The sequence below is a fragment of the Trichomycterus rosablanca genome, chromosome 3, assembly GCF_030014385.1.
Source record: "Trichomycterus rosablanca isolate fTriRos1 chromosome 3, fTriRos1.hap1, whole genome shotgun sequence".
Lineage (NCBI taxonomy): Eukaryota > Metazoa > Chordata > Actinopteri > Siluriformes > Trichomycteridae > Trichomycterus > Trichomycterus rosablanca.
The window spans coordinates 31212188-31236984 of record NC_085990.1 but is presented as its reverse complement, the minus strand read 5'-3'; the positions used below and the strand labels follow the sequence as shown (position 1 = coordinate 31236984).

The following is a 24797-nucleotide window of genomic DNA, read 5'->3' as shown; positions in this document are numbered from 1 at the left end:
AAATATACTTTTATTTGTGAACCCACCCACACTCGCACTCAAAACCACATAGCAGGACATAAAATAAGTTTGAACATTACTGCAAGTTGGAATTAATTCTGCATCTGGTGAAAGCAGTGTTTTTCAGGGTGGTAGCTTTAAAAAACATTATAAGTAAAAAGTGCAATCATTTTTGAGTTAACATTGCACTCAGTTACTGTCTATAAGAGTTTTAGCATAATTTCTTCTTGTATGTGTGGCTTTTCTTTTACCTTCCACAAACACGCTGTATTATTAAGTATGCAGCCCATTACTCTTACACAATACACCTGCAGTCCTCACAGAACAGTGCTCATGTATACTGTACCTCTATATGGCAAAAAATATATATATACAGTGGATTTAGAAAGTATTCACACCCCTTGACTTTTTGCACACATTATTGTGTTGTGGATTTGATTTAGATGAGAATTGAAATCTTTTCCCAACAGTCTACAAACACCTCGAATGACTAGTGAAAACATGTTTTTAGAGTTTGTAAAAAATATGTTAAAAACCAAAGACTGAACTCTTATTTTCACAAAAGAATTCAAACTCTTTGCTGTGACACTCCAAATAATGATGTACCCTGTTTGCTTTAATTATGCTTGATACGTGTCTAAACCTTGATTAGAGTCCAGCTGTTGCAATTTGAATAGCTTAGACATAGTCTAGAAAGGCACGCATTCGGGCCTATAAGGGTCCATAACTTACACCACATTGTCTGGACAAAAAAACAAGACATGAAGTCCAAGGAACTGTCTGTGGATTTCTGCGAACAAACTTTGTCAAATATATAGATCTGGGCCAGGTTATTAAATAATATTCAAGGCTTTGAATGCTCCCAGGATCACTGTGACCTCAATCATTTTGTGTGAGTGAATAATGGAATGAACAAGTGTGTGAGACATGCGATGGATTGGTATTCTTTCCAGACCCTCTACGATCCCTATCAGGATGAAGTAATTATTGTAACTGTTCTATAGAAAATCAAAAGCATGACAGCTCTCATTTCCTTTATTTTATACACAACAATAATTACTATTCATCCTTTTAGTTGGCATTCATTTTAATCAGTCATGTGTATTACTCTGTATTCTCTCCTCCAGAGGACCCTCAGTACTTCCTATTAGAAACGGAAGTGAATGGAGAAAAATACTTTTGTTTCTTTTCAAGGCTGTTGTGTGGGCTCGTCTGTCTGTTCTTTCAGAATGATGGTTCTTCAGAAACTTAGTGTGAACAGCATTTGCCGAAGGGTGCATTTACACATTCCTTTATTTATAACATGCTGAATCATGCTCCAGCTTTTCAGTTCAGGCCTTTGGGCCAGTGTTTACTTAAACTCTAACCTACAGATGTTGCATAAAAACCTCATCTCTAATTTCTGGATAGTAGCTGTAGTAGGAACTATTATGGTTTGAGATGAGTTTAAAGTTATTAAATCCAAGCAGAAAAAAGTGTACACAGTTTATTGTTTTCCCAGAAAATCTCCAATAGCACCTAATTCTGGGTTTGTCTTAGTTTAGGGAAGACCCTTTTTGGTTTCAGCATGACTGTGCTCCTGTGCACAAAGCAAGACATGGGTTAAATATTGATTATGAGCCAAGGTGTAAATGGGAAAATGCCTTACAGTGGATTGGCAACCTGTCCAGGGTTTTTTTCACATTGTGTTTTCAGACTCAACATTGATGAGGATGAATCAGTTACTAGAAAATAAATAAATAAATTTCAAAGTTCATATTTTTCTCAATTTAATTTTCTAATTTCTTAAATGAGAGTAAATACCTAGTTGATAGCATTAGGTATAGCTGTACTTCTTTATATTGCCTTTTTAAACAGGTTTGTTTGTTTGTTTATTAGGATTTTAACGTCATGTTTTACACTTTGGTTACATTCATGACAGGAACGGTAGTTACTCATTACACACAAGATTCATCAGTTCACAAGGTTATATCGAACACAGTCATGGACAATTAAGTGTCTGTTATTCATCTCACTTGCATGTCTTTGGACTGTGGGAGGAAACCGGAGCACTCGGAGTAAACCCACGCAGACACGGGGAGAACATGCAAACTTCACACAGAAAGAACCCGGACCGCTCCATTTGGGTATCGACCCACTCTTCTTGCTGTGAGGCGACAGTGCTACCCACTTAGCCACCGTGCCGCCCTTTTAAACAGGTAAGAATGTGAACAGTGAATGTGATGACCTGTGAGGAATTTACACCCAGATAAAGTAGCTATGGAAGATGAATAAATAGTTGGGGCATTTAAGATGCAATAAAAACACAAATCTGAAAATTGTTCAAAAAAAGTTGGGTCAGAGGCATGTGTTAGATCACCTTTCTTATTAATTACACTTTGTAATAGTTTGGTATATGTTTTGCAAGTTGAATTTTTGCCAATACTTGCTTGATACAAGACATTTTCTTGCTGAATTAACCAAGGACTTAGACAAAAGACATTGCCTTGATAGCAGCATGTGTCTCTCTGAAATCCCTATATGTGCCCCCTCTTCAATTGTAACTTCAAGCATATACAAGTCACTTATGCTGTGGGTACTGATGCACCTCCATACCATGACACATGCTGGCCTTCCACATTTTGCCGAATGGTCTTTTTTGTCTTTGTCACAGACAACTTGATGTCTGGTTTTTGAAAACAAACTAAAATCTGGACTTATCTGACCAGCACGTGTTTCCACTGTTTTTTGCTTTATCTGTGATGAGCCCGGGCGCAGAGAACTTGGTGGTTTTTGCATAGAATTGGTTTGTAATCCCAAAACCCCTGTGGCTATATTTATCACAACATCACATTTTCTAATGCAATGCTGTCAAAAAGCTCACACACATTTAACACTGGTTTATATTTCACAAAATGTTTTTATTTATTAGGATTTTAACGTCATGTTTTACACAGTTTGGTTACATTAATGACAGGAACAGTAGTTACTCATTGCACAAGATTCACCAGTTCACAAGTTTATTGTCAAACACAGTCATGGATAATTTTGTATCTCCAATTTACCTCACTTGCATGTCTTTGGACTGTGGGAGGACACTAGCGCTCCCGGAGGAAACCCTCGCAGACACGGGGAGAACATGCAAACTCCACACAGAAAGGACCTGGACTGCCCCACCTGGGGATCGAACCCGGGACCTTCTTGCTGTGAGGCAACAGTGTTAAATGTATCTGGTATGAATTTGGACAGTGAAATGTAAAAAAAAAAAAAACTTATTTATTTTTCTTTCACTTTTTTATCTTGGTCAGTGTCATGGCTGGAGTGGTGCCACCTGAAAACACTGGGTGCATAACAGGAATATGTAATCAACGAAGGTGCTACTGCAATTCGGGGTATCACACACTTACACACTCGTTTACACCTAGGAACAATTAAAAGTATCCAATTTACTTTCTGTTTGTATTTGGACTATGGTAAGAAGCTTGAGTACTTAAGAGTTTACTGCTGCAGATGACTCACAGACATTGAGGGGCTCAAAACCTGGTCCTCAGGACCCATGCTGTCAACTTCACCACCCTGCCACCCTAGTTGAATTATATTTATCTTTTTAAAATTTAATGCTCAGGAAAAGTTAGAAAGATTACTGAAGGTGGTCCAAGACTGTTAAATATTGAATAACTGTTGCTTTAGATTTTGGCCAGACACTGTATCTGGAAACTATGACTAAACTTGCATGCTAATTCTATGGCTGGGTCTTTCAGACAGATTGGGTGGGATATGAGCTGTTGCCCTGGGAAAGATTCCTCAGCACTGAGCACATGACCATGTCCAGCTGCATGGCTGAGGAGAACGGGGTCTCAGTACTTCTTAATGTGTTCAGCACCACTGAGACCAGTTTCGACAAGAATCAGGTTGCAGCTGACTTCTAACAAAATCTAGTTAACCCTTTCATTTCTAGCGCTTATTTCTTGGTTACCTGTCAGTGTATCATTTTCACTGTAGGTATCATATGGTGCAGTGTGTTTAGTCCTAAATGGCCCTTTATTATACACTGATTAGCCATAACATTAAAACCACCTCCTTGTTTATGCACTAACTGTAATTGTATCAGCTCCACTTACCATATAGAAGCACTTTGTAGCAATTACTGACTGTAGTCCATCTGTTTCTCTGCATGCTTTGTTAGCCCCCTTTCATGCTGTTCTTCAATGATCAGGACTTCCAGGACCACTACAGAGCAGGTATTATTTGGGTGGTGGATCATTCTCAGCACTGCAGTGGCAATGACATGGTGGTGGTGTGTTAGTGTGTGTTGTGCTGGTATGAGTGGATCAGACACAGCAGCGCTGCTGTGGTTTTTAAACACCTCACTGTCACTGCTGGACTGAGAATAGTCCACCAACCAAAAATATCCAGCCAACAGCGCCCTGATGAACCAAGAAGATAACCAACTCAAACAGCAGCAATCGTCTCTGACTTTACATCTACAAGGTGGACCAATTAGGTAGGAGTGTCTAATAGAGTGGACAGTGAGTGAACATGGTATTTAAAAACTCCAGCAGCGCTGCTGTGTCTGATCCACTCATACCAGCACCATTGTTACTGCAGTGCTGAGAATGATCCACCACCTGTGGGAGTCCTGACCATTGAAGAATAGGGTCAAAGCAGGCTAAAATAGTATGCAGAGAAACAGATGGACTACAGTCAGTAATTGTAGAACTACAAAGTTGTCCTATACGGTAAGTGGAGCTGATAAAATGGACAGTGAGTGTATGTTATGGCTGATCGGTGTATTTAAGCTTATTCGAAAAAGTATTTTGAAAGCCTTTCTAACTACTAAATTAAGCTTTTTTCAGCACCACCCATTACTAACAGTTGAATAAAACCAGATACAAATAAAAAAATATATATTATTTACTTTCAACTTTGTGGCAACAATTTGGGAAGGGCTTATTCCTGTTTCAGCAATGCCCTGTGCACAAAACGAGGTCCATAAAGTCAAAGTTTGATAAAACTAGTGTGGAGGAATGTCGCTGGCAACAACTAGCTTTTGGGATGAATTGAAACGTTAGTTGTGAGCCAGACCTCCTTGACATGAGTGCCCGAGTTCTCAAATGCTCTATTAACTACATTGTGTCTGAATATGATGTTCATTCTTCATCCTGAAGCAGTGGACATTACTAAAGGAACAGTAAATTAGCATGGAAAATCATGTTCATTATTATTACCCCCTCTATTTTATTCTTTCAGCAAAAAGACTAAAGCTCATTTACTTGTCTGCCATTGGCTTGGGCTTATTACTGTTTGCAAATGAATATGGATGAAGTTCGTCTTGATTAATTGTTTATTCTAAGAGAGGTGGCGGAGAAGAGCACACAAAATTCTATTAAAAAGTCTATGATTATTTTATCAAGATAATGCCAGGCCTCATTCTGTACACACTACACTACACTAGCGTGGCTTACTAGACACAGAATGCATGCAGTCCAGATCTGTCTCCTCTTGAAAATACGTGTTACTGCATGAAGAAAAGAATCAGACGACAGCGACTGTGGACTGTTGAGCAGTTAAAATCTCATATCAACCAAAACTAGACAAAAAGTTCACTTGTAAAACTGTAACAATTAGTGTCCTCAGCTCCCAATCATGGGTAAAACACACCTCTGTGCCAACTTTTTTGTAGTTTGTTGCCAGCCTCAAATTGTAAATGTGTTTTATTTACAAGATACAATAGTCATTGAAAACAGCTGGATATTCCGCTAGCACACCAGCACTGAGATTCTGTACTGCTCGGTTGGAAACTCGACGTTGTCACTGGTTGGCTGGGTGCCATCTAGCGGGCATAATTGGCAGTGCCTGCAGGGAGAGATGACTGGAATATGGAATATGCTGTGTAAGGGCCCTGATTGGTGGATAGAGGTGCCTGTGCAGAGTGCATGGGTGGAAAAGGGTTCTGTTAAGGGCTGCGCGCGGGCCAGAGGCGTGAGCAGCAATATACCCAGCTCAACCACAATATATATACCAATCAGCCATAACACTATGACCACCTTGTTTCTACACTCACTGTCCACTTTATCAGCTCCACTTACCATATAGAAGCGCTTTGTAGTTCTACAATTACTGACTCGTTTATCTAAAGTTTAATGTTATGGCTTTATATACTGTATATACTGTATATACTGTATATATTTAAAGGAAACATTGGAAATCTGCTCTTTCTACTTTTATCAGTTAAATATTTATTTACAAAATGGTAAAAATGGTAGTTACTCGTTACACAAGATTCATCAGTTCACAAGTTAAATGTTAAACACAGTCATGGACAATTTAGTGTCTCCAATTCAACTTACTTGCATGTCTTTGGACTGTGAGAGGAAACCCACGCAGACATAAGGAGAACATGTACACTCCACACAGAAAGAACCCGTACCGCCCCACCTCGGGATTGAACCCAGGACCTTCTTGCTGTGAGGCAACAGTGCTACCCACCGAGCCACCGTTCCGCCCATATTAGTTAAATAAAGATTCAGCAGAACTAACATCACAGATTCTTCTTTTTATTGCATTTTACAAAATGCCCCAACTTTTCTGGAAAAGACGTTTATAAGTGGTTTTAAATGACTTGAATAAAAAGCCAAACATAATCTTTAGTAAGCACAACAGCATGTCTAAAGGCCAGAAATTACTGTTGTGAAAGTAAGCAACATTACTTTAACATGTGTGAATTGGTTGTGGTATGGAAACAGTTGTATTTACATCGTACTGGAGCGGAAAAAAGTAGGTGGATATGGGGTGACTGCAGAAAATAGTCTAGTGCATTGAGTTAGCTGTTTGAGGCATTTACTCAGGTATTATCAAGACTTAAGGCATTGTGTAGCACAGTGGAAAGAAGAAATGACTTGTTTAAATGTTCTGGTAAATGTTTGTGATTGTTTTTTCCTGTCCATTTGTCTCTGTTCTGTAAGGGTGGATAATCTAATGAAATGTTTTTTATGTGGAGTCTTTCTGTCTATGCTGAGAAGAATTTAAGTTAATCAAATACAACCAATGATGCAAGTTAATGCATCTACATTAATAGATTTGTTTTCCTACTTTTAACGTTTTCATTAAACAGAGAGTCGTTGTGAAATACGAAATGCGTCATGAAATTCTGGTTTTAAGGTATCTGAAAGATTTTTACCAGAGACATCTGCACACTATCACAGTGTCTGCTTTTCATTTTCAGCCAAGAAGGCTGATAGATGTTGCTTGATATCTCCCAGGCTAAATGGGAAGCGGAGTGGAACCAGTGAAAGAGCTGGTCATGGTATCTATTAAGTACACGAAGTATCATGAATGCTATATTGATACTCCCTGCTGGCTCCAGGATGGAATGGGTTTCTGGCGGTCAGTGCCATACTTAAAAATGGACCATTGTGTTTGTGAACTCGGTGAACTGTGGCACATATGTAACGGTTACCTCTGTTTAATCAGAGCGCCCGAGGAGGAAGAAATGTTATCCGAAGCATTTCATGGCCATTACTTTTAAAGGTCAGAACCAGATGTGGAATTAATAGCCAATGTTTTTAGTTGGCAGGTCTTTCTGATTGCTAAGCATTTACTTGTTATTATAATTTGCCATTAATAATTTCATGCCACATGATCCACACAAGCTGACGGAGGCATTAAGGAATCACAGTCCTACACAAATATTTGTGTGATCAACAAAGCACACAATAAATTTATGGTAAAAATGACTGTAGTTTTAGGTTTAGAGTGCAGGTTTACTGCACTGTTATATTGCTGAAGCTAAAATGCATTACTGACTACGAATCCCAGCCTTGCATTGCTTTGTGTATGCTTTACAAGATCATTTTGCTTATAGATGATAAACAATATAGTAAAGTTTCTGATATAATTTCTTAATAAGTCACAAACTTTAATTATACAGTGTATCACAAAAGTGAGTACACCCCTCACATTTCTGCAAATATTTTATTATATCTTTTCATGGGACAACACTATAGAAATAAAACTTGGATATAACTTAGAGTAGTCAGTGTACAACTTGTATAGCAGTGTAGATTTACTGTCTTCTGAAAATAACTCAACACACAGCCATTAATGTCTAAATGGCTGGCAACATAAGTGAGTACACCCCACAGTGAACATGTCCAAATTGTGCCCAAAGGCAATTGGGTTTAGTCCATCAATTGGGTTTAGTCCATCACCTTTACCTTCAGCTTCCTCAGCAAGGCAGTTGTCATCTTGGAGGTGTGTTTGGGGTCGTTATCCTGTTGGAAAACTGCCATGAGGCCCAGTTTTCGAAGGGAGGGGATCATGCTCTGTTTCAGAATGTCACAGTACATGTTGGAATTCATGTTTCCCTCAATGAACTGCAGCTCCCCAGTACCAGCAACACTCATGCAGCCCAAGACCATGATGCTACCACCACCATGCTTGACTGTAGGCAAGATACAGTTGTCTTGGTACTTCTCACCAGGGCGCCGCCACACATGCTGGACACCATCTGAGCCAAACAAGTTTATCTTGGTCTCGTCAGACCACAGGGCATTCCAGTAATCCATGTTCTTTGACTGCTTGTCTTCAGCAAACTGTTTGCGGGCTTTCTTGTGCGTCAGCTTCCTTCTGGGATGACGACCATGCAGACCGAGTTGATGCAGTGTGCGGCGTATGGTCTGAGCACTGACAGGCTGACCTCCCACGTCTTCAACCTCTGCAGCAATGCTGGCAGCACTCATGTGTCTATTTTTTAAAGCCAACCTCTGGATATGACGCCGAACACGTGGACTCAACTTCTTTGGTCGACCCTGGCGAAGCCTGTTCCGAGTGGAACCTGTCCTGGAAAACCGCTGTATGACCTTGGCCACCATGCTGTAGCTCAGTTTCAGGGTGTTAGCAATCTTCTTATAGCCCAGGCCATCTTTGTGGAGAGCAACAATTCTATTTCTCACATCCTCAGAGAGTTCTTTGCCATGAGGTGCCATGTTGAATATCCAGTGGCCAGTATGAGAGAATTGTACCCAAAACACCAAATTTAACAGCCCTGCTCCCCATTTACACCTGGGACCTTGACACATGACACCAGGGAGGGACAACAACACATTTGGGCACAATTTGGACATGTTCACTGTGGGGTGTACTCACTTATGTTGCCAGCTATTTAGACATTAATTTGAAAATATTTAGACATATTTTCAGAAGACAGTAAATCTACACTGCTATACAAGTTGTACACTGACTACTCTAAGTTATATCCAAGTTTCATGTCTATAGTGTTGTCCCATGAAAAGATATAATGAAATATTTGCAGAAATGTGAGGGGTGTACTCACTTTTGTGATACACTGTATTGCTGATATTACATTCGTTAACCAAATGGTGTGGATTTATATGGTGTGATTACACAGTGAACACACCAGGAGAAAACACAGTGGTACAGTGCAAGTATTAAAACCTCTTTGAATAATAAGACTGCCAACACTCATTTCAGGGTCGCAGTGGGTCCAAAATCACTTTCCCAAAATCACAGGAAGCAATGCAGTAACACACCCTAGATTGGACGCCAATGCATCACAGTGCCTTGGCCATCTCCCCCCTCAGACAAAGCAAATCATGTCTGTATGTAGATGCCCAACCGAGAGAGGGATAGCATGTTTATTTATTTTTTAGGATTTTAACATCATGTTTTACACTTTGGTTACATTCATGACAGGAACGGTAATTACTGGTTACACATGATTCATCATTGTCAAACACAGTCATGAACAATTTTGTATCTCCCATTCACCTCAGTTGCATGCCTTTCGACTGTGAGAGGAAACCGGAGCTCCCGGAGGAAACCCACATAGACACGGTGAGAACATGAAAACTCCACACAGAAAGGACTCGAACCACCCCAGCTGGGGATCAAACCCAGGACCTTCTTGCTGTGAGGCAACAGTGCTACCCACTGAGCCACTGTGTCACCCAAATTCAAAACTAAATCCTCCATCAATATTTCGGTGAACTTTTACCCATTGAACTATGGACAGAACGTCAGTGCTACATTAGAAAACCTGAGCCTAGATAACCTGCAGCAATTGGGTAGCATTCACCTCATTTACAGTTTAACTACACAAAAATGTGAGACACTTCACATACCCAGTTATTCTCACAAACTCTAAACTAGTTTATAGTGTCTTTTCTCTATTATCTTCTGCAAGCCCTTAATAAGGTCTCCATAATACAGTGGAACCTTGATTTAACTGATCTCTCTTTAATAGATTGCTGATTTAACCGACAAAATCTGGAAAACCAAATGCCCGTTCCGATTGTTTAAAATTCCTGCGAGAAGCGTACCAAAACGAGTAGTTCAGTAATTGTCCGCTAGTTGGCGCACTTCTCTCTGTTTACATAAGTGATAGGCTTTACTTTGTTGGGAGGCTCGCTTTGTTCTTGCCTTTTTCTCTGTGTTTTATGCTGAAGTTCTAGTGCTAAATTATGCACCAGCACTGCTTCAGTAGCCCCCAGCAATACGAGTCCCCACTATACGATCTCCTCCACCACACAAGGTAAATAAAACATTTCTCCCCAGTAGTACAGTATACCAATTTTAATATTTATTTACAGGTTTTACATTATATATTTACATACCTATTTATGTTGTTCATTTTACAGTTTATCATATGTGCATATTTAGCACTTTTGTGGACCTTAGAACTGTGTTTGCGTATATTTTCGCACCCCCTGATAAACGCATTTTACGGACCAGTGCCCTCCCTCCCCCCCTTTAAGTCCATTAAATTGAGGTTCCACTCTATTCAGTAAAGCACAGAAATTTAAATGTGATTTTAGATAGGCTGCTCCTGTATTAAACTTCCGCAATCTCCCTAATTCTTTTCAGGCTTGGGACTGGCACTGACAGCGCAGTGACAAGTGCACTTCACAATGGTTAAGATGTTCAGCAACCGCCTCTGTCAGACATAGCCAATCATGTGTGTAGACACCCGGCGCCCTATAGCACCACTGAAATTTTAACCCTGGGTCTTAACAGTAGTGCTCTAGTCTATTTTTCCGCTGCGCCACCTGAGTACCTCAGTTAGTAATATAGTATTTTACCTTATTTCAGGCACACAGGCAATGGAATAGATATTGGCCTAGTGGACTATTGTGCAAAGAGAAAGCCATAAAATTTATTCTATGCTGAAACGCCGCCAAGCTCATATCAAATGAACCGTAAAAAACAGTAGAAACGTGCTATGGTCAGACAAGTCAATGTTCCAGCTTGTTTTGCGTATATGCAAGTTCTCTGTGCCAAAAATATAAAAAGGACCGTGCAGACTTGCTCTGGACAGAAACCAACATCTGTCATGGCATGGGAGTGCCTATGACATGCATGTCTCGCATATGTGTGAAGACACCACTGTCGTGGAGGCATATATTTAGAATTTCTTGCCATCATGGGGATGTCTTTTCCTGGGGAGTCCCTGGTTATTTCTGCAACACAAATCCAGGCTTTATTCTGCATATGCTACAACAGTGGGACTTCATAGACACAGAGTGTGTGTGCTTAACTGGCCTGCCTGCAGTCAAGATCTATAAACTGTATGATGCACCATGAGGGGAAAAATCTGACAACAGGGATGGTGGACTGTTGACCTGCTCCTCAGTTCCCAAATGATTAAAAAGTATCATTAATAGGAAAGATGATAGAACACAGTGGTAGACTTCAAACATCAAATTCTAAATTTGTTTATAGTTACTCAATATGAAGTATGTTTATTAAAATATTAAAAATCTTTTCTTTGTATTTTGTATTTATTTGTCAAAGTTTTAGAGGATTAAAACAAATCACAGACGCTTACTTAAATGTGGTCAGTGTCATCTGTAGGGATGTAATGATACACTCTACCCACGATGCGATACAATTCACGATACTGGGTTCACAATACAATTTTTTCACGATTTTTTAAAACAAAATAAAATTGATGACAAATTATGAGTTTCCTTTTATTATTTCTCTTAAAAAAAGTAAAATAAAATACTGTATTTGTGCTTATCTTTTATTTATCTAAGTAATGAATGCCCTTTTATGTCTGACGTAGGTACAAACTATTCTAAACAATGCTTATTGTGTAAAAAAAAACTGAAATGAAATGTTAAAACAAATCCAACATTCTATAAATAAATGAATAACACAAATAAAGAAAGTATCCTCACATAAATACATTTGGCTGGAAAATCCCCCTACCTGGCAACTTTGTGAAGTGCCGTCAACCAGGCGAGGTGAATAGCGCCAGTGCCCTCTGCTGTTTAAAGTGAATATTGTTTCATCTTAAATGAATAACCGATTCAAATTGTGGCACATGTGCACCGATTTTTAACTGTCTTGTGGTGCATCGTTACATCCCTAGTCATCTGTATTATTAAAAAGTTCCGTTTTATATGATTTATTATTATTATTATTATTTGCATTTTATTTGTTTTAAGCAATCCTGGACCTTGAATCATTTATACTGGTTTCGTACCGATGTATTTTGTTTGCCCTTCAAGCTGACGATGATGTTTTGATTCTCCCTGTGCTTGTGTGTTGCACTTATTTGTAGAGAATTGTCCTTGCTAACAACTCTCCGACCAGAAATGTATTGGTTTTTGTTTGCTTTCTTTTTGCTGTGCTTGCCGACTAAACTACGAGAGAGCAGAGGAGAGGAAGGAAAACTAATTCTGGCACCCTGGTGAGCGCAATAACAGAATTAATGGCTCAAACTCACACACTGCTTAATACCAGAAAGCATTAGCACAATCCCACTCCTACTCTATAAAAAATGCTGGCAATTGCCCGTGAATGCGAAAGGACTTGGCAGTGAGAAATCGGACTCACAAAGTCTGCCTTTGTTCATGCATGATCTTGAAATATATTACGTTTGAAATTACCCTTGTAAGCATTTGATTGCCAGCACAAAGAACACTCAGCCCCCACCTCTTTCACATCCCCATGAGGGATTAGAGATTCCTTTAAATGGTAAAGGCTTGTGTCATGATTGTCTGGGTGACAAGACCTGCAGGGACAGGTATGACAGGTAAACTAATCCCACATGGCAGGACCTGCAGTTTCTTACACACCTGGTCAGAACAGGAGCTTTACCTAGAGTCTAACACCTTGTCAGAAAGCCTTAGGGGGACCCATAGTGTATCAAGTCTCAGCTTGATTAAAATAATTGGCTGTGGATTAAAATAAATCTTTAATATGAAATGTTGCTTTTAATGACTATATATATATATATATATATATATATATATATATATATATACAGTGTATCACAAAAGTGAGTACACCCCTCACATTTCTGCAGATATTTAAGTATATCTTTTCATGGGACAACACTGACAAAATGACACTTTGACACAATGAAAAGTAGTCTGTGTGCAGCTTATATAACAGTGTAAATTTATTCTTCCCTCAAAATAACTCAATATACAGCCATTAATGTCTAAACCACTGGCAACAAAAGTGAGTACACCCCTAAGAGACTACACCCCTAAATGTCCAAATTGAGCACTGCTTGTCATTTTCCCTCCAAAATGTCATGTGATTTGTTAGTGTTACTAGGTCTCAGGTGTGCATAGGGAGCAGGTGTGTTCAATTTAGTAGTACAGCTCTCACACTCTCTCATACTGGTCACTGAAAGTTCCAACATGGCACCTCATGGCAAAGAACTCTCTGAGGATCTTAAAAGACGAATTGTTGCGCTACATGAAGATGGCCAAGGCTACAAGAAGATTGCCAACACCCTGAAAGTGAGCTGCAGCACAGTGGCCAAGATCATCCAGCGTTTTAAAAGAGCAGGGTCCACTCAGAACAGACCTCGCGTTGGTCGTCCAAAGAAGCTGAGTGCACGTGCTCAGCGTCACATCCAACTGCTGTCTTTGACAGATAGGCACAGGAGTGCTGTCAGCATTGCTGCAGAGATTGAAAAGGTGGGGGGTCAGCCTGTCAGTGCTCAGACCATACGCCGCACACTACATCAAATTGGTCTGCATGGCTGTCACCCCAGAAGGAAGCCTCTTCTGAAGTCTCTACACAAGAAATCCCGCAAACAGTTTGCTGAAGACATGTCAACAAAGGACATGGATTACTGGAACCATGTCCTATGGTCTGATGAGACCAAGATTAATTTGTTTGGTTCAGATGGTCTCAAGCATGTGTGGCGGCAATCAGGTGAGGAGTACAAAGATAAGTGTGTCATGCCTACAGTCAAGCATGGTGGTGGGAATGCCATGGTCTGGGGCTGCATGAGTGCAGCAGGTGTTGGGGAGTTACATTTCATTGAGGGACACATGAACTCCAATATGTACTGTGAAATACTGAAGCAGAGCATGATCCCCTCCCTCCGGAAACTGGGTCGCAGGGCAGTGTTCCAGCATGATAATGACCCCAAACACACCTCTAAGACGACCACTGCTTTATTGAAGAGGCTGAGGGTAAAGGTGATGGACTGGCCAAGCATGTCTCCAGACCTAAACCCAATAGAACATCTTTGGGGCATCCTCAAGCGACCAGCAGAAAAGCGCAAAGTCTCGAATATCCGCCAGCTCCGTGATGTCGTCATGGAGGAGTGGAAAAGCATTCCAGTGGCAACCTGTGAAGCTCTGGTAAACTCCATGCCCAGGAGAGTTAAGGCAGTTCTGGGAAATAATGGTGGCCACACAAAATATTGACACTTCAGGAACTTTCACTAAGGGGTGTACTCACTTTTGTTGCCGGTGGTTTAGACATTAATGGCTGTATATTGAGTTTTTTTGAGGGAAGAATAAATTTACACTGTTATATAAGCTGCACACAGACTACTTTTCATTGTGTCAAAGTGTCATTTTGTCAGTGTTGTCCCATGAAAAGATATACTTAAATATCTGCAGAAATGTGAGGGGTGTACTCACTTTTGTGATACACTGTATATATATATACAGTGGGGGAAATAAGTATTTGATCCCCTGCTGATTTTGTAAGTTTACCCCCTTACAAAGACTTGAACAGTCTATAATTTTTATGGAAGGTTTATTTTAACAGAGATAGACAGAGTATCAACAAAAAATCCAGAAAAAAAACATTAAATAAAAGTTATAAATTAATTTGTATTTAATTAAGGGAAATAAGTATTTGATCCCCTACCAACCAGCAAGAACTCTGACCCCCACAGACCGGTTATGTGCCCATGAGGCACACAAATTAGTCCTGTCCCTGTATAAAAGACTCCTGTCACAGAATCAGTTTCTTCCGTTCAAATCTCTCGACCACCATGGGCAAGACCAAAGAGCTATCAAAGGACGTCAGGGACAAGATTGTAGACCTGCACAAGGCTGGAATGGGCTACAAGACCATCAGCAAGATGCTTGGTGAGAAAGAGACCACTGTTGGTGCGATCATTCGAAAATGGAAGAAATACAAGATCACAATCAATCACCCTCACTCTGGAGCTCCATGCAAGATCTCACCTGGTGGGGTAAGAATGATTCTGAGAAAGGTGAGGTCAGTCCAGAATTACACGGGAGGAGCTTGTCAATGATCTCAAGGGAGCTGGGAGCAGAGAAATGCTGGATATGACCCCAAGAACACTATCCCCACCGGGCATTTCTCTGCCTCCAAACACGGCGAGTGGAGTTGATGCCAAAGAGCTCAATTTTGGTCTCATCTGACCATATCACATTCTCCCAAGCTTTCTCTGAATCATTCAGGTGTTCATTGGTAAACTTCAGACGGGCCTGTACATGAGCCTTCTTGAGCAAAGGGACTTTGCGGGCACTGCAGGATCTCAATCCATTACGACGAAGTGTGTTACTAATGGTTTTCTTGGTGACTGTGCTTCCAGCTCTCTTGAGGTCATTGACAAGCTCCTCCCGTGTAATTCTGGACTGACCTCACCTTTCTCAGAATCATTCCTACCCCACCAGGTGAGATCTTGCATGGAGCTCCAGAGTGAGGGTGATTGATTGTGATCTTGTATTTCTTCCATTTTCGAATTATCGCACCAACAGTGGTCTCTTTCTCACCAAGCTTCTTGCTGATGGTCTTGTAGCCCATTCCAGCCTTGTGCAGGTCTACAATCTTGTCCCTGACGTCCTTTGATAGCTCTTTGGTCTTGCCCATGGTGGTCGAGAGATTTGAACGGAAGAAACTGATTCTGTGACAGGAGTCTTTTATACAGGGACAGGACTAATTTGTGTGCCTCAGGGGCACATAACCGGTCTGTGGGGGTAAGAATTCTTGCTGGTTGGTAGGGGATCAAATACTTATTTCCCTTAATTAAATACAAATTAATTTATAACTTTTATTTAATGTTTTTTTTCTGGATTTTTTGTTGATATTCTGTCTCTCTCTTTTAAAATAAACCTTCCATAACAATTATAGACTGTTCAAGTCTTTGTAAGGGGGTAAACTTACAAAATCAGCAGGGGATCAAGTACTCATTTCCCCCACTGTAAATATACAGTGTATCACAAAAGTGAGTACACCCCTCACATTTCTGCAAATATTTTATTATATCTTTTCATGGGACAACACTATAGAAATTAAACTTGGATATAACTTAGAGTGGTCAGTGTACAGCTTGTATAGCAGTGTAGATTTACTGTCTTCTGAAAATAACTCAACACACAGCCATTAATGTCTAAATAGCTGGCAACATAAGTGAGTACACCCCACAGTGAACATGTCCAAATTGTGCCCAAACTGTCAATATTTTGTGTGACCACCATTATTATCCAGCACTGCCTTAACCCTCCTGGGCATGGAATTCACCAGAGCTGCACAGGTTGCTACTGGAATCCTCTTCCACTCCTCCATGATGACATCACGGAGCTGGTGGATGTTAGACACCTTGAACTCCTCCACCTTCCACTTGAGGATGCGCCACAGGTGCTCAATTGGGTTTAGTCCATCACCTTTACCTTCAGCTTCCTCAGCAAGGCAGTTGTCATCTTGGAGGTTGTGTTTGGGGTCGTTATCCTGTTGGAAAACTGCCATGAGGCCCAGTTTTCGAAGGGAGGGGATCATGCTCTGTTTCAGAATGTCACAGTACATGTTGGAATTCATGTTTCCCTCAATGAACTGCAGCTCCCCAGTGCCAGCAACACTCATGCAGCCCAAGACCATGATGCTACCACCACCATGCTTGACTGTAGGCAAGATACAGTTGTCTTGGTACTTCTCACCAGGGCGCCGTCACACATGCTGGACACCATCTGAGCCAAACAAGTTTATCTTGGTCTCGTCAGACCACAGGGCATTCCAGTAATCCGTGTTCTTGGACTGCTTGTCTTCAGCCAACTGTTTGCGGGCTTTCTTGTGCGTCAGCTTCCTTCTGGGATGACGACCATGCAGACCGAGTTGATGCAGGGTGCGGCGTAGGGTCTGAGCACTGACAGGCTGACCTCCCACGTCTTCAACCTCTGCAGCAATGCTGGCAGCACTCATGTGTCTATTTTTTAAAGCCAACCTCTGGATATGACGCCGAACACGTGGACTCGACTTCTTTGGTCGACCCTGGCGAAGCCTGTTCCGAGTGGAACCTGTCCTGGAAAACCGCTGTATGACCTTGGCCACCATGCTGTAGCTCAGTTTCAGGGTGTTAGCAATCTTCTTATAGCCCAGGCCATCTTTGTGGAGAGCAACAATTCTATTTCTCACATCCTCAGAGAGTTCTTTGCCATGAGGTGCCATGTTGAATATCCAGTGGCCATTATGAGAGAATTGTACCCAAAACACCAAATTTAACAGCCCTGCTCCCCATTTACACCTGGGACCTTGACACATGACACCAGGGAGGGACAACGACACATTTGGGCACAATTTGGACATGTTCACTGTGGGGTGTACTCACTTATGTTGCCAGCTATTTAGACATTAATGGCTGTGTGTTGAGTTATTTTCAGAAGACAGTAAATCTACACTGCTATACAAGCTGTACACTGACTACTCTAAGTTATATCCAAGTTTCATGTCTATAGTGTTGTCCCATGAAAAGATATAATGAAATATTTGCAGAAATGTGAGGGGTGTACTCACTTTTGTGATACACTGTATATATATATACAGTATATACAGTATATATACTGTTTATATATATATATATATATATATGTACACACATATACACACACCGATCAGGCATAACATTATGACCACCTTCCTAATATTGTGTTGGTCCCCCTTTTGCTGTCCGACCCGTCGAGGCATGGACTCCACTAGACCCCTGCAGGTGTGCTGTGGTATCTGGCACCAAGATGTTAGCATCAGATCCTTTAACTCCTATAAGTTGTGAGGTGAGGCCTCCATGGATCGGACTTGTTGATAAGCACTGCAGTTTTGGAGATGCTCTGACCCAGTTGTCTAGCCACAATTTGGCCCTTTTTTTAACATCATGTTTTACACACTTTGGTTACATTCATGACAGGACAGGTATTTACTCGTTACACAATATTCATCAGTTTAATGTTAAACACAGTCATGGACAATTTAGTGCCTACAATTTACCTGACTGCATGTCTTTGTACTGTGGGAGGAAACACAGACGCGGGGAGAACATGGAAACTCCAGAAAGGACCCAAACTGCTTATATCTCTATATACAAAGATTCTTCAAAAAGTTTCCACACTTTTTTAACTCTATTTATTAAGAATTTCAAAAACGAATTGCAACGAATTCTGCACAGTCACCTTCTGGGGCATTTTTCTCAGTGTCATACCAACTTTTTAATGCCATCAGCAAAAAATGTTTTTGGTTGAGCGTATAGCCACAGATGCACCGCTGCTTTCACATCATCATCACATAAAAATCTTCTTCCTCCTAAAGCTTCTTTGAGCGGTCCACAAGGTGGAAATCAGATGGTGTTAAATCTGGACTATCAGCTCTCTCTCAGTCTCTCAGACACGACCAATTACTACTCCTCCCACCCTCACCGTTTCCAACCAAAATATAAAAATACAGAAACTTTTTGAGGATCCCTTGTGTATATATACCCTGACTGGTCTGCAGCTATGCAGCCCCATATTCAACAAACTGTGATGTACTGTGTATTCTGACACCTTTCTATCAGAACCAGCATTAACTTCTTCAGCAATTTGAGCTACAGTAGCTCCTCTGTTGGATCGGACCACACAGGCCAGCCCTTGCTCCCTACGCGCATCAATGAGCCTTGGCCATCCATGACCCTGTCGCCGGTTACCACTTTTCCTTCCTTGGACCACTTTTGATAGATACTGACCACTGCAGACCAGCAACACCCCACAAGAGCTGCAGTTTTGGAGATGCTCTGACCCAGTAGTCTAGCCATCACAATTTGGCCCTTGTTAAACTTGTTCAAATCCTTACACTTGCCCATTTTTCCTGCTTCCAACACATCAACTTTGAGGATAAAATGTTCACTTGCTGCCTAATAAATCCCACCCACTAACAGATGAGAGAGAGAGAGAACGTCATCATTACGCTTTTTCCAAGTTACTATTCTGTTCTGTTTTGATATTGTAAAAGGCTCTGTCTTTTGGATTTATGAGCCTTTTATATTGATGCTCAGTGGAGAAGTTAAATGGAATGATGAGTCATCTTTCTCCTTATCCATTGTCTCTCTTATGCGAATGGGAGCATTTTCTGGCATGATTTGCATCCACTTGTCCACTTAGATAGAAAAATCACTGAGAAAATTGCAAAGCTTTTGTGATGACCTGGCATCTATGGAACACTTTGTCCAGCCTTAACTCCCAGTGACGAACACCAGGCTTTGTTGGGTGGTATTTTTTTTAAACCTCTGCAATGACCTGTTCTCAGGCTTTTACTGTATGCTCAGTTTTTACTGGCTTGAACATCTCTATCATTGATGCAGTTCATTCATTACTGTGTTTTTCTCATTTTTATTGCTGTCCACAATTGACAATGGCATAATGTGAGGAGAAAAAGAGAAAATCACATCTCTAGCAGCGAGTGGGGCCGTCTGGGTTGATTGCTGAAAATCGATCAGAGGCGCTGGTTAATTGAGATTATGTGTCCGGTGGCCAAGAACAGAGGCGTCCTATTGATTGAACTATTCCACCTTTTTTAATTAGTTCAATGTTTCATTTGCTTTGTAAGTCCAGAAAGCTCCCTCTGGTTTGCATTTTACTAGTCACTGATTTTAAATATTAAAGCAGTTATAATTTTTATGCTCAGATTTATTATGTATCTATATTAGGGCTGGCTCAATATCACTTTTTATGTCCGATACCGATACTGCAAATTGAGTATCTGCCAATACCAATCTGATACCGTCATTTCTCCTCTCAAACAGCTAAGCAGTAATAATACATGTCTCAATGCACCATGGTTAAATTAGCTAAATAACAATGCTCAGACTGTGAAACAAATATTCTAAAGGAATAAATACAGAACCTACAGCATCACACTTATGCAAAACTGCTGTTTTTATTTTCACTTTTACACACAACATTTAGCATCATTTTTGGTTTCACTTATGTTCGTGCTGTTGTTCACGTGACACATCTCGCTTTACGGCGTGTCGTCCAAAGTGTCTACAATTGCAAGATGTTGATGTCAATCAAACGCAGTGGACCAATTAGAATTGAGATTTTCCATTAAAGGTTCTGTCACATTTTTAGATTATTAAACCCTGCTGGACATCTGTGGCTAAACAGGAAACGGTGTAGTTTGTTTTATTTCATAACACTAATGGATTAATCATTGAGGATGTGAGATATCTCCAAGCCGGGACAAGATAGGTTTTCTTTATCTTCTTATCATTTATAAAGCAATTTTTATTGTGTTTAAACAGTGTTTTTAGTTGTGGCAGTAGTAGATGATTTTTTTTAAATGCTAAAAGTTTAAGTAGATCAGTGTGTTTTAATTTCTGAATGGCTGTTGTAGATCAGTGGTACATGTTAATGATGTCATCAAGATGCACCTTGTTATGGCAGTTGCCGAGTGAGCTGGCAATAACAGCACTCTGTTGGAACGTATCTTTGTGTGTTATTTGCTTTACACACAAACAATGGCCTTTTATACAACAGTTAGTTCCGACCTTACAATCTGATTGGTTGAGAAGGGTTCTAACCGTTCTGATATTTGTGATAACAGCACGGCCTTTTCACACCACAACTGTATTACTCCGCTGACGCGTTTGCAGTAACGACAAGCTTCATGCACACAAACGCGCACGCAGGCGACAGGCTTTTTTCCCGATCACGTTTTAAATCCGTTATATGATATACAATCTAGCGCACTGTGTAGGGAACATAAATCAATTGTCTAATATACTGTCTAGTGCACTATGTAGGGAACATGAATGCGTTATCTGATATACAATCTAGTGCACTGTGTAGGAAACATAACCAATTGTCTAATTCACTATCTAGTGCACTATGTAGGGAACATAAATCCGTGATCTGATACACAATCTAGTGCAATATGTAGGGAACATTAATGTGTTTGTAACGCGAACAGTTAGCTTAATAGCCCAGTTAGCAGCTGCTAAAAGTTCTGTTATCACCCATATCCTTTGGTGTGCGCGAGAGGTTTTTTATTTCTTTTTTTCCCTTCGCCTTTTTCTTCTTGTTGTTCTTACCTTCCTGAAATGAGTTTTTGCAACTTGGGATGTCTGCTTTGTAGTGTTAAACTTTATAATCGTTGTGGAACTACTTTTTGGCGGAAGGTATTGTTAATATTAAAGCATATTTATTATGAAATTCAGGGATTCTTTGATTTATTTTCTTTCTTTATTTTGTAAAAACTGTTGTATAAAAGCAATAGAACACTTGAGGTCATGTGTTATCGTGAATAACATCACGGCTGTGATGATATTCGCGATAACACACTCCCTCTCGTGTTCTATTGCTTAAATTTACATTAAGTGTTATTTACATTGTGTTATTTACATTAAGCAACAGTGTCGGATTGGATTACAAAATTTTTTCCTTCCAATATCTGATCCAGTGATTTGGGCCAATATCGGACCGATAGCGATACAGAGTATCGGATCGTTGCCAGCCCTAATCTATATAGGAGATTAGAAAGCACATTCACCTGTTTTTAAAAGCTTTTTTTTTTACATTGTTTGGGGTTGTTGTCTCGTTAAACAGTACAGATTTTCTTTCTTGGCCTACAAGATTAAATGGCTTTTTAATGTGTCCCTTTACATTGCTCTATTTATGTTTGCTTCAGTGTTTTACCTCAGTGGCATGCTTCTAATTGGAAGTGGAATACTTCAGTGTCTTGCGAAATAGTGATAATCAGTTTTTCCTCGCCATGTGCTTAACTACGTCATATAAACAATTAGTCTCGCTCTTTATAAAGGTCAACGGCAAAGTGCAGTTCAACGCTAATTTCTTTTGTAGTGGTGCACCTGTCAAAAGAGGATTACAGATTTTCCAAATGTTTAAACCTATTTCCAGAAACAGTGGCTCAATTTCTCAAAGCTCTCAACACAAACTAAAAAGAGTTAACTACTTTGTCACGAATCTCTTACAAAATGAAGCACAACCTTCAAAATGTGTTCTTTCTATCAAAACTGATTCTGTCCACCAAAAGACACCCAGATATCACATACTTTTCACATACAAATCATCAAATGAACAGTGATGTGATACATTCAAAACACTGCCATCAAAAGTATTTTGGCTTCATGAGACCATTTTGTTTTGGTGTCTCATTACAGCATTTACAGTTGTACATGTTACTTATTTTACGTAATGTGTCGCACAACTCAATACAAAAAGCTAATAAAATAATATGTATTTTTTATATATATGTATTTTGTTTATGCATTTTCTCCCCTTTTTCTCCGGACTTTTTTAGCACGTCCAATTGCCCGATTGCGTCATGCTTCCTCTCCACTAATGCCGGCCCCGACTCCGATTGAGGAGAACGAAGCTAACCCACGCCCCCTCTGACATGTGGGCAGCAGCCGTATGCATTTTGTCACCTACACTATACGAGATCAGCTGTGGATCAGCTCTGTGTACGGAGAGACACACCCTGATCAATGCACTCCTTCCTACCCCTGTGCAGGCACCATCAACCAGCCAGCAGAGGTCGTAGTTGCATCAGTTATGAGAAAGTCCCTATCCTGCTTAATGCCCTACCTCTATATGAACAACAGGCCAATCGTTGTTCATGTGGCCGCTCAGCCCAGCCGCAATGTATTCAAAATCCCAGCTCTGGTGTGCTAGCGTGTGTTTTTACCGCTGCGCCAACTGAGCGGCCATAATATGTATTTTTTTACTGCAATACATCATGTTCAGTTAAAGTGGGAAAAAAATGCAAATGCAGTAAAACCGATCACTCTGCATCCTGTCTCTGATCCCGGTCAGGACAGAGGACCTTATCCATATCGACTGTGATGTTTTCCCAGGCCAAGCAGGGTGGGAAATTAAACCTGACATGGTGGAACCATCCCTGGCATTTATCTGTGTGGATGTTATCACATGCCTCCTCATTACTTGGAGTAGTGCCACACACTTATGAGGTCTGTGTTTGTTTGTATTGAATTCAGAAATAGGGAATAAGGTGGAAGGTATAGCACTAGAAAATGTGCTTTTAAAAATCCTAGCAACACTGCAATCATAGCACAGTACAAACACTACTATGTTTTTACCATGTTAGTGTCATTGATAAAAAGTATCCATCAATCAAACATTATCAGTTTAGTGGGGGTTATGTGGGGGACATTAGTGATTGATGAATGTGGTACAGGGTGACAATGTGTACAGGGCAACAAATGAGCTACAGCAGCGGTTATCAACCTTTTTTTCCCCCTTTAGACTCCCTTGGGTTTAAAAATATTTTCTGGGACACCCTTGACACAGGTTATAATATTATTTTTACTCTGTCAGCAAGAATGATTAAAGGTATTGCCCTCTTGTTCATGGAAAATTTGATGAATCCAGGGTAGGTAAATATCTTGGTGTTTTCTGATTGATTGTAGTTGATGTAGTGGGTTTATTTCTGTTGAATTGGCTTCCTCAGCTGGGATCTGCATTAACAACTGAATCTGAATCATTCGTAGGTACCATTTATTGACCTTTGCAGTTTAGAGATGTGTAAATGAAATAATTGTCCATTCTCAAAGACCCAACGTAGGCTATAGATAGTTTAAAATAGGTTGATATCACACGAGATCTCCCCCATGCTAATAGCCTATTGATTCTATCATCTCATCACATGGGATTATTTTTTACTCTTCTCAATAAAATGCAAGGGCCCCCTCTCTGGGCTTATTAAGGCCCCCTAGTGGGTTGTGCCCCCTGGTTGAGAACCACTGAGCTACAGTTAGTAATTTTATTCTATATTTAATTAATGCAGCATGTGCCAAAGAAGTTGGGGTATGTTAACACCTATGTTACACTCAGAACACCAGTTGTTATACAAATCTATTTCCAAAAATACAATGTTTTCACTGAAAAACTTCATGTGAATCTCTTGATGCATGCTCGATATCTCGAATCTAGGTACACGAATCCACAAAGTTGAATCAGTTCATCTGGGCACAAGTTTGGTGTAGAGATACGTTTCGTCACTCATCCAAGTGACTTCTTCAGTCTGAGCTGGTGGTGAATACCCCATACCTTACATAACAACCCCAAAACCACAAAGCTTTCAAACCCCAAAACACGCTACGCCAGAAACTAGTTCACCCTAAGGACCGGGTGCCTCGACACAAACAGAGTAATGTAGTGTATTCTGTTTAGGTCCTGGGAGGATTGCTGGGAACTGTACATCGGTGTTCCATGGCCAGTGATAGTTCCATGGCCAGTGATAGCTCAGTGGTTAAGGTACTGGACTAGTAAACAGAAGGTTGC

General features: G+C 40.4%; 1 protein-coding gene and 1 long non-coding RNA gene across 3 annotated transcripts in view; both read left to right on the top strand.

Moving 5' to 3' along the window:
• LOC134309814 (uncharacterized protein C18orf63-like) overlaps positions 1–24797 on the top strand; it is a 91483-nt gene that overhangs the window by 33744 nt on the left and 32942 nt on the right. The gene's annotated exons all lie outside the window — the stretch shown is intronic.
• LOC134310455 (uncharacterized) lies at positions 2101–3413 on the top strand. The gene is made up of 3 exons (XR_010011310.1): positions 2101–2198; positions 3082–3185; positions 3288–3413. It is a non-coding gene; the product is annotated as an uncharacterized LOC134310455 (long non-coding RNA).